The sequence below is a fragment of the Medicago sativa genome, chromosome 3 (genome assembly GCF_051527215.1).
Source record: "Medicago sativa cultivar Bolivia chromosome 3, Bolivia_mono, whole genome shotgun sequence".
NCBI classification, from domain to species: Eukaryota; Viridiplantae; Streptophyta; class Magnoliopsida; order Fabales; family Fabaceae; genus Medicago; species Medicago sativa.
This window is the reverse complement of record NC_140751.1, coordinates 12,954,754-12,971,583: the sequence shown is the minus strand read 5'-3', so window position 1 is coordinate 12,971,583 and position 16,830 is coordinate 12,954,754. Positions and strand designations below refer to the sequence as shown.

General features: G+C 38.1%; 1 protein-coding gene across 2 annotated transcripts in view; it reads right to left on the bottom strand.

The window, feature by feature from the left end:
* Positions 1-16,830, bottom strand: part of LOC146935851 (uncharacterized) — a 55,102-nt gene that overhangs the window by 31,379 nt on the left and 6,893 nt on the right. Inside the window, exon 2 of one of the 2 annotated variants that reach the window (XR_015030372.1) lies at positions 14,776-15,040. The exons of the other annotated variant lie outside the window; for it this stretch is intronic. The gene's annotated coding sequence lies outside the window, so the exon portion shown is untranslated. Of the gene's footprint in view, positions 1-14,775; positions 15,041-16,830 lie in introns of those variants that run through there. 2 annotated transcript variants of the gene reach the window in all.

Here is a 16,830-nt window from a genome sequence, read left to right as displayed (position 1 = left end):
AAGTCAATAAGCTGAAAGAAAGAACAATGAAGCTTCTAGGAAGATGCTTGAAACTCAACTGGGGCAATTAGCTAAGCAATTGGCTGAACAAAGTAAAGGCGGATTCTCAGGTAACACTAAAGATAACCCTAAGAATGAGTCTTGTAATGCTATTGAATTGAGGAGCAAAAAGGTTTTGACACCTTTAGTTCCAAAAGCTCCAAAGAAGGTTGATGCAGTAGTTGAGGTAGAGGAGGGCGTAGATGAAAAAGAAAATGATCAGGGAGTAGTTGAAAATGAAAGGAAGAAAAAAATAGAGGGAGAAAAAAGTGAGAAGTTAATTGATGAAGATTCAATCTTGAGGAAGTCGAAGAGTCAAATTTTGAAGGATGGAGACAAACCACAAGTTGTTCCATCATATGTGAAGCTTCCATACCCTCACCTTTCAAAGAAGAAAGAAAAGGATGAAGGGCAGTTCAAGAAGTTCATGCAACTTTTCTCACAACTACAGGTGAACATTCCTTTCGGTGAAGCTCTTGATCAAATGCCGTTGTATGCTAAGTTCATGAAAGACTTGTTAACCAAACGAAGGAAGCCTAAGGATGATGAGAACATAGCACTTTCTGAAAATTGTAGTGCTATTCTTCAAAAGAAGCTGCCACCTAAGTTGAAGGATCCTGGTGCCTTTACTATCCCTTGCTCAATTGGACCGGTAGACATTGGAAGAGCTTTATGTGACTTGGGAGCAAGTATAAATCTGATGCCACTTTCAATGATGAAGAAGCTTAAGTGTGGGGAACCAAAACCAACAAGAATGACCATTACTTTAGCTGATCGGTCAATCTCTTATCCTTTCGGTATACTTGAAGATGTGCTAGTCAAGGTTAATGACTTGGTGTTCCCAGCAGATTTTGTGATCTTAGATATGGCTGAAGATCAAGATATGCCACTCATTCTAGGAAGACCTTTCCTTGCAACTGGCCGTGCTTTGATTGACATTGAGAAAGGAGAGCTAATGTTGAGATTCCATAAGGAGCAAGTAGTGTTTAATATATTTGAGGCCATGAAGCACAAAGATGAAAATCCCAAGTGTTACCGGATTGACATTGTTGAAGAAATAGTTAAAGATGACTCTTGTGAACATCAACCAACACACCCTCTTGAACGAGCAATTGTGAATTCTATAGCAAAAGGTGAAGATGATGAAGATCTTGAAGTAAGTGATTGTGTGAAGCAACTAGCAGCAAGCAAGCAAGAGTTGGGTCCGGTAAAAATAGAAGAATTAATGGGTAAGCACTCTATGGATGCTCATATTTTGAGTGGAGAAGGAGAGAAAAATCCAGAATTAAAAGAACTCCCTTCTCACTTGAAATATGTTTTTCTCACTAAGGATGCCTCTAAACCAGTAATCATCAGCAATACCTTGACACCTTTGGAAGAAGAAAAATTAATGAGGGTGTTAAGAAACAATCAAGGAGCTTTAGGGTGGAACATTTCTGATTTGAAGGGTATTAGTCCAGCGTATTGCATGCATAAAATACACATGGAGGCTGAATACAAACCGGTGGTTCAACCTCAAAGGAGACTTAACCCAACAATGAAGGAAGTGGTAAAGAAAGAGGTACTGAAGTTACTAGATGCAGGTATGATCTACCCTATCTCAGATAGCTCATGGGTAAGTCCAGTTCATGTGGTACCCAAGAAAGGAGGAATGACGGTGGTAGCAAATGGAAAAAATGAATTGATACCTACCCGCACCGTCACTGGTTGGAGAATGTGTATAGACTACCGGAGGTTGAATACTGCAACAAGAAAGGACCACTTTCCATTACCATTCATGGATCAAATGATTGAGAGATTGGCTGGCCAAGCCTTCTATTGCTTCTTGGATGGGTATTCAGGGTATAATCAAATTGCAGTAGCTCCGGAGGATCAAGAAAAGACTGCCTTCACTTGTCCATTTGGAGTGTTTGCTTATCGGAGGATGCCCTTTGGGCTGTGTAATGCGCCGGCAACCTTTCAAAGGTGGATGCTTTCCATCTTCTCTGATATGATAGAGAAGAACATTGAGGTATTTATGGACGACTTTTCTGTTTTTGGTAAGTCTTTTGATCAATGCTTGTTCCATTTAAATGCTGTACTTAAAAGATGCACCGAAACTAACCTTGTTTTGAATTGGGAAAAATGTCATTTTATGGTAACTGAAGGTATAGTTTTGGGACATAAAATAAGTGCTAAAGGCATTGAGGTGGACCAAGCCAAAATAGAGGTTATAGAGAAACTTCCTCCACCTGTTAATGTTAAAGGAGTAAGGAGTTTCTTGGGGCATGCCGGTTTCTATCGGCGGTTCATAAAAGACTTTTCTAAAATTTCCAAACCCCTCTAACCTCTTGGTCAAAGAAAACGAGTTTAATTTTGATTCTGAATGTCTAAATGCTTTTTCTTTGATTAAAAACAAGTTGGTAACTGCACCAATAATCATTGCACCCGATTGGGATTTACCTTTTGAACTTATGTGTGATGCAAGTGATTATGCTGTTGGTGCAGTCCTAGGCCAACGCAAGAACAAATTTTTTCATGCAATTTACTATGCAAGCAAGGTTTTAAATGAAAATCAAGTTAACTATTCCACAACTGAAAAGGAACTGCTTGCGGTAATCTTTGCATTGGAAAAATTTCGTTCTTATCTAATAGGCTCCAAAGTTATTGTTTTTACAGATCATGCAGCTCTCAAATATCTCTTAACTAAAGGGGATTCAAAGCCTCGACTGTTGAGGTGGATCCTATTATTGCAAGAATTTGATCTTGAAATTCGTGACAAGAAGGGAGTCGAGAACGTGGTAGCTGACCACCTCTCAAGGCTGGAAAATGATGAGGTAACAAAGAAGGAGAAGGCCATCAAGGCCGAGTTCCCTGATGAACAGCTGTTTGCTATTGGAGAAAGACCTTGGTTTGCTGACATGGCAAACTTTAAGGCCGGCAACATAGTTCCTGATGATATGACCTATCCTCAGAGGAAAAAGTTCTTCAAAGATGCGAACCACTACTTGTGGGATGACCCATATCTGTTTAAGGTAGGTACTGACGGTTTGATTAGACGTTGTGTTGCAGGTGAGGAAGCACATAGTATCATGTGGCACTGCCATAGCTCAGCTTATGGAGGCCACCACAGTGGAGAAAGAACAGCTGCAAAAATTTTGCAAAGTGGATTCTGGTGGCCCACCCTTTTCAAAGATTGCCACGACTTTGTCACAAGATGTGACAGATGCCAAAGGACAGGTAACATATCAAAGAGGAATGAAATGCCCCTAAAAGGAATCATTGAAGTTGAACCATTTGATTGTTGGGGTATTGATTTTATGGGACCATTCCCTTCCTCTTACTCTTATCTCCATATTCTAGTCTGTGTTGATTATGTCACAAAGTGGGTTGAAGCGATACCATGTGTTGCTAATGATGCCAAAACGGTTGTCAACTTCCTTCAAAAGAATATTTTCACTAGGTTTGGAACCCCTAGAGTATTGATTAGTGATGGGGGGAAGCATTTTTGCAATAATTTTCTTGAAAATGTGCTCAAAAAGTATAACATTAAGCACAAAGTTGCAACTCCCTATCACCCACAAACTAGTGGTCAAGCAGAGGTTTCAAACCGACAGTTGAAACAGATTCTGGAGAAGACAGTTGCGTCAAATAGAAAAGATTGGTCTAGGAAATTAGATGACGCACTGTGGGCATATAGGACAGCCTTTAAGACCCATCTTGGGTTCTCACCCTATCAGTTAGTCTATGGGAAGGCATGTCATCTTCCAGTCGAGCTAGAACATAAAGCTTATTGGGCCATTAAGGCCTTAAATTTTGATCAAATAGCCGCTGGTAAGAAAAGAATTTTGAAACTTAATGAACTTGAGGAGATGAGGCTTAGAGCGTATGAAAATGCGCTCATCTATAAAGCCAGGACAAAAAGGTATCATGACAAAAACTTAGTGTCTAGGGATATTAACTGTGGACAACTAGTTTTGTTGTATAATTCCAGGTTGAAGCTGTTTCCTGGGAAGCTCAAGTCAAAATGGTCTGGACCATTCTTGGTCAAAAGTGTGTCACCATATGGAGCTGTTGAACTAGTGACACCTGAAGGAGATCGAAGTTTCAAAGTGCATGGACAAAGAGTTAAACCATACCTAGGTGGCGACCTACCAAAAGGAAGGGTGGCACTCATTCTGAAGGACCTCTCAGGATCCTTAGCAGTCAAGCTAGTGACGATAAAGAAGGGCTGAGTGGGAGGCAACCCACTAGATTTACTTTGTTTTCAATCTATTTTCTTTATTTTCTTTTTAATGTCGAAGTCCATTGAACTTATTTCCCTATTGTAATTGCTCCTGCACTTGTTTATTATTAACGAATTTGTTTGTTATGTGACCTATTCCAGTTTAGTAACAGTTGTTTGATGAAACGGTATTCTAAAAGTTCTAAAGGAAGGGTGACTTGATTCAAAGGCGAAGTGTACGGCGTTGCTAGGTAGTCACATACTCCCACAAATCTCAGCCATAAGGTTCATTGCCAAATCTTGTTTTTCAATTTACTTATATTTAGATTAGTTTTCCATGCAACTACATTTCTAGAACTTGCATTGTTTCTCTATTATTGATTGGTCTTTGTCAATTACACACTGAGGCAAAAGTGCTTGGTCCTGTGAGCCTTTTTGAAGCCTACCCTGTTTTAATTTGATGAATTTATCCTTTCTTAACCAATTGTGAGCCGGTAGGATTAGAACTTTTTGTTCGGTGACAAACTACATTACAAGCCTAGAGACTTTTAGGACTTGTCCCTTAATGTATTTTCTGAGTTAAGGCATTGTAGAATGTTGCTAAAGATTAAGTTTGGGGTTGCTATTGGAATTTGCAACCAACTAAGTTTGGGGTGGGGGTACTAGAGAATAAGAGAACAAAAATGAAAGAAATATAAAATTGTCATGCAAAATACACACAAAAATGGTGTATCAAAAAAAAAAAAAAAGAAATTGAATGATGAAAAAGGGACAAAACATTGAAAATCCGAGTAACTTCAAACTCGAGTGTCCCTAAATGTTAAAAATGTTCTCTAGTACCTTTGCATTGATTGTATTTCCACAAGGTGAATGAATGAAGGAATGAATTTTGTGCTTTAAACTTCCGTAGGAATGCCTAACTCAAATTTTGTGTAGCCTACTTATCCAAATATATCCCACCTTTCACCTAAGCCCCGTTATAACCCTTAAGACCTCAAAAGTGTGTAATGATATTGACTTTGATTGATATTTAGAAACTTTTCAAGCGTATGGTAATATGTAGACCTGCATGTCGACTGGTAGAACCCTATTTCATATTGATGCGTGGAGTTGTGAATTGGTGGATGCGAACAAGTCAAACTAGCTCATCTTTAGCTAGAAGGAGAATGAACTTTTGGGTACTATCGTTTTGTCAGGTAACTGTTATTTTACTGTCATTTGTCACTGTTGCAAGCAAATTCCTTGAGGACAAGGAATGGTTTAAGTTTGGGGTTGTGATGACATGCTGTCATTACGTAATTTTTAGGACTTATTTTGACATTTTGATAGAGTTCTAAGCAACATTAAGTGCCCAGGAGATGATAAAAGCAACAAATTTGGAAGATCTGGAAGCTGCCAATCGTATTGCGATTTTCAGCATCGCAATACGATTTCTTGAAGTCAGAGAGCATGTTTTTGAAGGTGCTGGATCGCAATACGATCCAGACAATCGTGATACGATTTCAAGAAGGGCTGAAAAGGAAATTAGGGTTTAAAGTACCAATCGTGGTACGATTTGTGCCATCGTGGTACGATTTTGGGCGATCAGAACTTGCCTATTTAAGCTGAAGTCAGTCTCAAACAAAGGGGATTACGATTTTGGAGAGCTAAAGTGCGATTTTAACACCCAGAAGGCTGCAGCGGAGAGGATTTCATCATCTCTAACCCAGTTTATGTATGTTTAAATTCTTTCATTGATTATGCTATTTGTAAATTCAATTATGAGTAGCTAAATCTCTTAGAGATTAGGTCGGAGATGAACCTATGTAACCCTAATTGATATTATGTTGCTGTGAAACTCTATTGTTTATTAATGAATTTCTAGTCTTTATTCAATTCAATTGTTCTTAATGCTTTTTATATCCTGATCAAATATAAACATGATTTTGTGAGATCGAATGACTACTGACCATAGCTTTCGACTTAGACCTAATTGAATTGTTCTGATAAACATGGTTAGTCTAGGAATAGATAATCGTTTGTCAGTGATATTAGGTTAACGTTCATAAAACCTTCAAGGATTATTAGACCACCTAAGGAATTAGGGGCTGTAGTTTAAGAAGAGGGTCCTAACTCAAGGGATTGATTAGGGCTAATTTGTTAACTATCGTGAAACTAGAAAATCATTGGTAATAATAGGTGCAGTAACCAATTAGGGGAAACATAGAGGATTCGAAGACCTGATCTCATCTCTCTCATATTTTCTTAATCAAATCTTATTCTTTTATTTGATTTCATAAAATCAAACCCAATCTACTGCCTAGTGGCAAACAAAAATAAACTTTTATACATCCTATTTTTATAACGCGATTGAATTATTGAAGTTAAAAACAGTCCTCGTGGGAACGATATTTTTACTACTTCGATAGTATTTGGTGCACTTGCCAGAGATCTATCAAAAGGGCTACTAGACATTGACTATCATTCAGATGCACTCTGTGGTGCATGTCAGAGAGGGAAAATTGTGAAATCATCTTTTAAAACCAAAGACATTGTTTCAACCTCAAGACCTTTAGAATTACTCCATATTGATTTATTTGGACCAGTAAGTACTGCATCCATATATGGAAGTAAATATGGATTAGTCATTGTTGATGATTACAGCAGATGGACTTGGGTGAAATTCCTGAAAAGTAAGGATTATGCATATGAGGTATTCAGTAACTTCTGCACACAAATTCAAACTGAAAAAGAGTCAAAAATTTTGAAAATCAGAAGTGATCATGGTGGAGAATTTGAAAATGAGCCATTTGAAGCTTTTTGTGAAAAACATGGAATCATTCATGAATTCTCTTCTCCTAGAACTCCACAACAAAATGGGGTTGTAGAGAGAAAGAATAGAACTTTACAAGAAATGGCCAGAACCATGATCCATGAAAACAATTTGGCTAAACATTTTTGGGCAGAAGCAGTGAATACAGCATGTTATGTTCAAAACAGGATTTATATTAGACCTATTTTGGAGAAAACAGCATATGAACTTTTTAAAGGAAGAAAACCCAATATCTCTTACTTTCATCAATTTGGATGTACATGTTACATTCTGAACAACAAGCTCTACCTAAAGAAATTTGATGCCAAGGCCCAAAGAGGAATCTTCTTAGGTTACTCTGAAAGGTCAAAGGCATACAGAGTGTATAATTCAGAGACACTCTGTGTTGAAGAATCTATGCACGTTAGATTTGATGACAAAGAGCTTGAAGATAAAACTTCAAAGCAAGGTGAAAGTTTTGCAGAGATACAGGTTCCTGAAGTTACTCCAGAACCTGATCAGATAGCTGAATCTGAAAATAGTCCAGAAGCTGAACCCACATCAGAAGCGCAAGATGAAACTGTTTCGGATGAAGCACAAGATGGCTCACATCAAGCAGATCCTCCCAGAAACACATTCAAACACAAGTCTTCACATCCTGAGGAGCTAATCATTGGAAACAAAGATAGTCCAAGAAGAACAAGATCATATTTAAGACAAATAGAGTCAATGATTGGACTAATCTCAATGATTGAACCTACAACAGTTGATGAAGCACTTTCAGATGATGGATGGATCCTAGCTATGCAAGAAGAGTTGAATCAATTCCAAAGAAATGATGTGTGGGATCTGGTACCCAAACCTTAGCACAAGAACATTATTGGAACAAAATGGGTATTCAGAAACAAGCTGAATGAGCAAGGTGAAGTAACAAGAAACAAAGCCAGGCTTGTTGCACAAGGGTATAGTCAACAAGAAGGCATTGATTACACTGAAACGTTTGCTCCAGTTGCAAGATTGGAAGCAATCAGGTTACTTCTTTCCTATGCAGTTAATCATGGCATAATATTATATCAAATGGATGTCAAGAGTGCATTTCTAAATGGTGTCATAGAAGAAGAAGTGTATGTCAAGAAACCTCCTGGATTTGAGGATATTAAATATCCTGACCATGTTTTGAAACTAAAGAAATCACTATATGGCTTGAAACAAGCTCCCAGACCTTGGTATGATAGACTAAGTAATTTCTTAATCAAGAATGATTTTATAAGAGGACAGGTTGATACTACACTCTTCAGAAGGACCCCTTGGGAAAGATATTCTTGTTGTGCAAATATATGTTGATGATATAATATTTGGTTCTACTAATGCATCTCTTTGCAAGGAAGTTTCTGAGTTAATACAGGATGAATTTGAAATGAGCATGATGGGAGAGCTGAAGTTCTTCCTGGGCATTCAAATTAATCAATGCAAAGATGGAGTCTATGTTCATCAGTCTAAGTATACAAAGGAGCTTCTGAAGAAGTTCAAGCTTGAAGATTGTAAAGTGATGAACACTCCAATGCACCCTACGTGCACCTTAAGCAAAGAAGTTGAAGGATCTAAAGTTGACCAGAAGCTGTATAGAGGTATGATTGGTTCTTTGTTATACCTCACTGCATCTAGGCCAGATATTTTATTCAGTGTATGCTTGTGTGCAAGATTCCAATCAGATCCTAGAGAATCTCATATGACTGCTGTCAAGAGAATCTTCAGGTATTTGAAAGGAACAACTAATTGGATTCTGTGATGCTGATTATGCTGGTGATAGGATTGAAAGAAAGTCAACCAGTGGCAATTGTCAATTTCTGGGTGATAATCTTATATCCTGGGCTAGCAAAAGACAAACAACTATTGCTATGTCTACAGCAGAAGCAGAATACATTTCAGCTGCAAGTTGTTGTACACAACTACTTTGGATGAAACATCAGTTGGAAGACTATCAGATAATTGCTAACAGTATTCCCATTTATTGTGATAATACTGCTGCTATTTGTTTGTCTAAAAATCCAATTTTTCATTCAAGAGCCAAGCACATTGAAATCAAACACCATTTTATCAGAGATTATGTTCAAAAAGGAATTTTAGATATAAAATTCATTGATACTGAAAATCAATGGGCTGATATATTTACTAAGCCTTTAACTGTTGAAAGATTTGATTTTATAAAGAAAAATTTGAACATGCAGTACGTGTCTGATTAAAGTTTGCTTGCTCCTGAATAGGATTTTAGGTTCTGAAGTTAGTTCAGAAGCAGGAGTCCATCAGAAGCTCTGTATTGAGGTTCTGAGGAAAACTCGCTTCTGATGATGACGTCAGCATCTGAAGTCCAGAAGCTGGATTTATTGCTTCTGAATAGTTGAATTAGTGGAAACGTTGGGAGTTGCTTTTTAAAAGTAACTTCTGGCCCACTAACTTGGTAGTTACTCTGTGAACTTCTTACGTGGCCTGTATGTATTTGTGTATAACTAAAAGGGCAATGATGATTTAATAGCTTTGAAAGTACTTTTCACGCGCCCCCAATTTGTCATTAATGTTATGTTTGTTTATCTCTTTTGAATTGCAAACAATTTTACTCTTAAACACTTTTTCAATTCACACACTACTCACTCACAACAAACACAATTTGCTCTCAAACCTCTTGCAAAGTAAGGGCAAAAACCTTAGAACCCTATATTCTCTAAATCTTCTTCAATCATCATCAAATGGCATCATCAAGCTCAAAAGTTTCAGAATCTATGTCAAGCAAGCAAGGCGCATCAGGATCTGGGTCAGTCTACAAAGAAAAGACTATGGATATTCCATGGAAATCCGTAATTGTCCAAGTAGAATCGCCAGTGGACTTCGCTTCACTTAAGAAGTACGAGGTGGACATGGAAGGTTATGTAGAAACTCAGAAGCTGTCCGGATACTTCAAGATGCTTAATGGGCCAACTTATGTGAACTTGGTCAAAGATTTCTAGTTGAGAGCTGAAATCGTCAATGGAAAGCCTGTGAAGGTAGCAGGGAAACAAGCTGGGTCGAAGAATAAAAAGATGGAGATAGAGCTGAATCCCACTTCCTTCAGTAGCCTTGAGATAAGGTCTGAAGTGATGGGTATTCCTGTAACCATCACAGAGGAGATTATCGCTAAAGCATGCAGAGTGGATGCAGAAGGAAGATTCCAAGAAATAGTAAAGGCGGAAAATATCCTTCTGAAAAGCTACTGCAACTTGCTCTTGGGTGGGAATTCAAAAGCCAAGACATCAGAGATGGAGATTCACCACAGAATGTTGGTGAATTTCTGCACTGATTGTTTCTTTCAGAGAGGAGGAGGATCTGATCAACCAAATTTCCAACAGAAACTAGCTATCTACTTCATGGCAATTCAGAACAAGATCAACTTCCCAAGATATGTCATGGATCATCTCTGTTGGGCAATCAATGAAGGCACTATCAAAGGAAGAAAGCAAGTACCCTATGGAAGATTATTGTCAGAAATCTTCCACCAAGGAGGAGTACTGAAGGTTCTAAAGAAATCAAGGGATGCATCTGACAAATGCTTCAAGGCCTCTACTGCTGAGAAGATTATCAGTAGCAGGACCATGCATTCCATGCATTATTTTAAGACAGCCCCTAAAGATGAAAAGTGGTTGGAAATGACTACAGCTGAATCTGAGATTATCAGGGACTTTCCTTCCATCATTAAGGAAAGCAATCCTGAGATCTTAGCTAAATCAGCAGCTGAGTATGTCTTGGAGGAAGAGGAAAGTCCTCAGGAGGAGGCTGCTCCTACTAAAGGAAAGAGGGCCAGAACCAGTACTGAGTCAGAAGCTGCTGTTGCTAAAACCAAAAAGCAAAAAGTTGCTAAGTCTGAAGCTGAATCTGTTTCTGCCAAGGATAAAGGAAAGAGGCAGAAGTTTGGTGCTGCTTCTATTCCTCAGAAAAGAAGAAAGGGTAAGGCAGATCTGGTAATCACCGAAGAGCAGCTGGAGGAAGCTCTTGAAGAAATAGAAAAAGAAGAAGCAGAGCCTAAGCTGAAAAGAAAGAAGGCTCCACTTGACAAGAAAAGCTCCATGGTTCAAGTGACTCTAGCCATGAAGAAAATGGCTAAGGAACATTCTGATGACTTTTTAGCAAATAGGCGAGAAGTGAAAGCCATGAAAGAACTTGAAAGAGAACATGAAGGAGAAAGAATACTAATCGTGGATGAAGCTGATGATGAAAATGTAGAGCAAGTTTAGAATCTTGGAACTTCAGAAGCAGTAGATAACTCAGTAATGTTATCTAAGGTACCTCAAGTTTCTCACACATCTTGTACCACATCCTATATTCCTTCTGAAGACACTTCTTTTTTAGATCACCTAGAAAGTCATTATCTAGGTGAACTACCCCAATCTAGCTTTAACTCAACCTCAGAAAAAGCCTCTGAGACAACTCCAGAAGCATCCGCTTCTGATAACGTTGTTTCAGAAGACCCCCCTCAACAAAAACCTTCACCAGAAAAAGCCTTTTCACCCCCTTAATCTGCACCTACAACTTCATCACCCCCACAACAACAACCAATTGTTCCTGAACCATCTGTTCCTGAGCAACCAATTCCGCAAAAGACCGTTCCTGAACATACCGTTCCTGAACAACCAGTTACTAAACCCACTCCTGAACCTGAATCCATACCAGAACCTGCATCTGAAACTGCCGCTCCTGAACACATTGTTCTTGAGCCAACTCATGCTTCCATATCTTCTTCACCAGTACAAGTCATCAAGATCATCCACCATACTGGTGTATGTGATATGGACACAGACTCTGAGGATGATCAAAATGATCATGCCTCCGATATGGTAGTTGACCCCACTCCTGACCAACCATCAACTAGCCAATCCTTAACTACAAATGACCAATCATCATCAAACCTACCCATTGTACACTTAGCCCCTCCAAAACCCTCTAAACAACCTTCACCTCCCACCATTTACCTGGACTCTCAAGTACTACAAGATGTGTGGGAAGATATTGCTTCTGAAGTTCTCAGACTGATAGTGGGAAGAAATGACTTGGGTCATCAAGTTAGCTATCATAAGCTATGGAGAAGGATAAAAGAAAGGGTCGTCAACCTGATTTCAGCTTTGCATGATTCCTGCATTGAGGCTCAAGAGCAAGCCAAGAAGAAGCTGGAAGATTGGTTGAATGGAATAGAAGAGAATACTGGAGATGTTGAAGTTCTTGGTACTTGGGTGAAGAATCCACTCAGTATCAGAGGCAGAGAACCTGATGAATTCCTGCCTAAGGATCTGCATCTGATTATTCCTTCTGAGATCCTGGAGAAGATTGATGCACCTAACCTGGCTCTAGCTCAGGAGAACAAGGTGCTCAAAGAAGAAAATGACAAGCTTGAAACAGAGCTACTAGAGCAGAAGCTGAAGATATCAAAATTGGAAGCTGATATGCAAGAAGCCAAGATCAGAGAAGACAACTACAGAAAAGATATGGACAAGAAGTATGCTGATGTTCAAGAGCTTCTGAAGAAGATTTTAGAGAAATAAGCCAAACCCATAGTTGCACACTTTTAGCTTATTTTTTTTTGTGTCTCTTTAGGCTTTTAATATTCTTTGATCATCTCTGCTTCTGATTTAGTTCTTTTCGCTTCTGATATTATAAGCTTCCGAATTCTTCTTGCTTCTGAAAATCTTTAACTGTTTATACCTTGTGTGTTATTATTTGCTTTGATAATAATGCTTGCTATGCTTGTTTATTTAATCTTTGAAGATGGTTAATATGCTTTAAAATGATTTGAATTATGCTCTGAACCTTTAATCTTATGTTTTTATCATCTCTTCTTTTTGTTTATGTCTTTTTGCTAATGACAAAAGGGGGAGTATATGTGATAGTATTTAAAGGCTCTGAGCCCCATTAATTAATATTTGAAAATTTTGAAAATTTCTATCCTTTTTTGTTTTTAACCTTAAAACGGTGTATCAAAAAGGGGGAGTATCAAATTTCAAATAAAAATTAATTGAACCATTCTTCTTATCTATAAGTCAATTCTTTTAATTTTTTAAGCTCTGATATTATTGTGCGAAAAATGAATTTAATTAACTTGGATAGAACATAGGGGGAGCTTACAAACCTCACCTTAAAGACTATCAGACTCAGGGGGAGTTAGAGCTTACAAACCTCAGACTCTGAGCTTACAAACCTCAGAAACCCCAAAGTCAACTCGTTAATTAGATTAACAACAATTGACCAATTTTAAATACTATTGTTTGTCATCATCAAAAAGGGGGAGATTGTTGGAACAAAATGTGTTTAACAATGAACCTCAAAGAGTTTTGATGATAACAAGGTATTAAAAATTGTAAATTGGACTAGCTAATATTTGTTCAAGTGTACAGGACCACAGTTAAAAAGTTACATCATTAATTGGTTCTGAATGAGCAAATATAGAGCAAAAGAAAATGAAGCTTAGATGATTCTGAAGGCAATACGCTCCTGAAAGTGGAAAGCGCTCCTGAAGTCAAGCTGCTCCTGAAGATAGTAAAAGCGCTCCTGAAGAAATAGTGCTCCTGAAGACAAGAGGTCCAGAAGCCACATTATCAGAAGCTGCATCATCAGAAGCTGCAGAAGCTGCATCATCAGAAGCTGCCTCATCAGAAGTCATTTCACCAGAAGCTGAAGATCAACTGGATTTGCAAAAGATTCAGAGATTGAAGAATCTACATTGCAAAAGCGGTCTATTGGATTCGAAAACATAGCAGAAAACTAGTGGAACATTGCAACGGTCACTTCAAAGGTGTTTGAAGGCATGTGCTTGCAATTTTGGACGAAAGCGTTGACATTGTACCTCTGTACGAACTGTACAACCACCTTCTCCACTACTCTGTTTTGTGTCCACGCTACAAGACAAGAAAACAGCTTCAGAATACGGCTTCGCCTGCAAAGATGTTTCTTTGGATAAGGAATGGATTTCAAATTTGTTCTTCATAGGACAACAACCAAATCAGGCAAAATATCATTGGTGAAAGATCAAGCTTCAACAACGACTCTTTGGTGTGCTGGCAATTTCACAACGTCTCTTTCAGACCTCTATATAAAGGAGTGAAGACTTAGAGTTTTGGTAATACAAGAACGCTGAACGAAAGACTCACAACATTTTTACAAGTGCCAAACCTCTGCTGAAATTGTTCTGCATTCACTTAGAATTTCTGTGTCTCAAAGTCATATCTTAGAAATTCTTAAGTCCATTGAGCCTGTATCTGATTTATATTGTGAGCACCTCTGATTGTATATCAAGTGTTCAACCTTAAACAATTTTCTGTGTAATTTTGTTTAGTTAGGAAGTCTCTTGCAGTTGTGCTTGAGCAGGAAGTCTCTTGATTGTGTTCTTGAGCAAAGGAAGTCTCTAGCTTGTGTGCTTGAGAAAAGGAAGTCTCTTGCTTGTGTGCTTGAGCAATTGTAATCAGATATTACTCTTAGTGAAATCTCCTTGGAAGTGCAAGGGGGACTGGACTACTTCCGGATTGTGGAAGGAACCAGTATAATTGCTTTGTGTCGTTCTTCTTCTCTCTCTCTGTTTTATTCCGCTGCATTTAGATTCTGATCATCACTTCAGAAGCTGTCTCACTTAGCTTCTGATCAGTGTGTTTAGTTTTTAGGAGAAACGAAGAATTTTTCAAAACACAATTCAACCCCCCTTCTTGTGTTTTTCTCACCTTCACAATATCCGGGTGTAAATCCTTGGTGAAGAATGTGACTGTTTGCTTCATCTGGAATGAGGTGCTTTTCATTTTTGCACAGCTTACATGGACATCTTATTACAACCTCATTCAAATATTTTTTCTGCTGACAAGCAAATTCAATAAACTCATTGACGCCGTTTAAAAACTCAGATACATGTCCTTTTCGTCCAGGATGAAGCCTATTATACATCCATGTCCGATGAGGGGGAACTTCCATCTCCATTGTAGCTCCAAGAATATTTTGGTAGTCTATAAAACATTAAATTATGAAAATACATTCAGAAACATGTTAATGTTCAAGGGTGGAGGGTGACAGGAGGTTGTCGACGTAGTGGACGTCGATATTGTTGGTTGTGGTGGCGGAGTAAAGAGGAAAGGATAGGTGGGAACATTGATAGGTTAAATCGCAAGTGCACGATTCTATCGAAGTAATAAGAAGAGTATCGATCCACAGGGAGTTGGTTAAATTCTGACTAACTTCTATGAATGATTAGCTAAAAAGATTAGAGTTTGAAAGAGGGTTTATAATAACATTGATAATAATAATAATAATAATAATAACAATAGTAATAATATAAAACGTACCTTGGGATCGTTGGTTCGTCGAACGGCTAACCCTACAACCTAATCCTAATCCTTGGTTTATGCTAGACCTAATTTCTAAGGACGAATCTCTCTAAAGCCTATCCCCTTCTTCGTTCGATATCCGGGGAGTGTGTCTCTCAAGGTGTTAGACCTATTCTCATGGCTAACTCCTATATTAAGATCCTTGATTGTACGAGATTCTATAAGTCCCAAGGTTCACTAGGCTATTCTCATGCTTCGCAATCCTTGTCTAAATTCACTTGTTCGGTTATTAAGACTTCTTCGTTTGATTCATCACCTTAATAACTAGGGTAACGAATTAACAAGTACTAACCCTCCGCGTTCGCATCCAAAGTTTGGTACTTGTTAATATCGTTATGAAGAACGGTGAATTTAGATAAGAGAATTAGGGTTACATAAACTAGGATTAGAGATTAGGATTGATGGATCAAGCCATAAGACTCACCCAACAATCCTAAGACTAGAAGAAGAACATAGAATATAAACGATAACTTTTATTGAGAAAATAGTATTCTGTCACAATACTAATTCAGAATTAAAGATGATAAAACAAGGAGAACAAGCTCTCTATTTATAGCCTACTAATGACTTAAGCCCTAAGAAATAACTGAAGGAATATTCTCTGAAGATCCATGGGCTTTATCGTCAAAGCAGGCTGCGTAGAAAACCGCTGTTCGGAGCAAAAAGCAGCTAAAAGGGATGCTGGCAATCGCGCACGGCCGCTGTTCGGAGCGAATTCTGATTTCTTCAAGTGCATATTTCGGTCCCAAATCTTGGAAATATCCTATTTTTGTGCTCCAAATCCCTTTTCTTTAGCTCCAAGCCTTGCAAATCATATATTTGATCCTGAAATATAATATTGGATTCTTTGAAGTAAAAAGCTCTTAAATATAAATAAAAACACATAGAATCTAATTAAATCTAAATAGAATTAAACTAAATAACTTAATTAAAATACGTAATAAATCTACTTATCAAACTCCCCCACACTTGAATCTTTGCTTGTCCTCAAGCAAAAGGCAGCAAACATAGCAGCAACAAAAGATTTGATTATGGCAATATTAAGAACAAATGTCTCAAATGAAAGGCTTTGCCTCAAGTACACTAATTACAATTTCAAATACTTCTCATGAACCTATTCTACCCAACATCAAGTCTCAAGTGAGTGTGTGTGTGCAGTCCAACCCTTTTCTTGCTCCTGTATAAGACAGATATTAAGAGGAATAGGTTATATCCTTAGTGCTAAAGTAACCGAGAAAAGTCCTTTCTTCATTTCATATAAGAGTGATGGGAATTTGAGTTAAAATTAAATTAGATTTAACAATTAAGCACAAGGGGCTGCAGATGCTTAGGGGCTATCTATCCTCGTAGGGAGTCTTCTCGGATGTAATTGTCCTTTCCCCCTAGATTCAAAATCACCCTAAGCAGTGCTG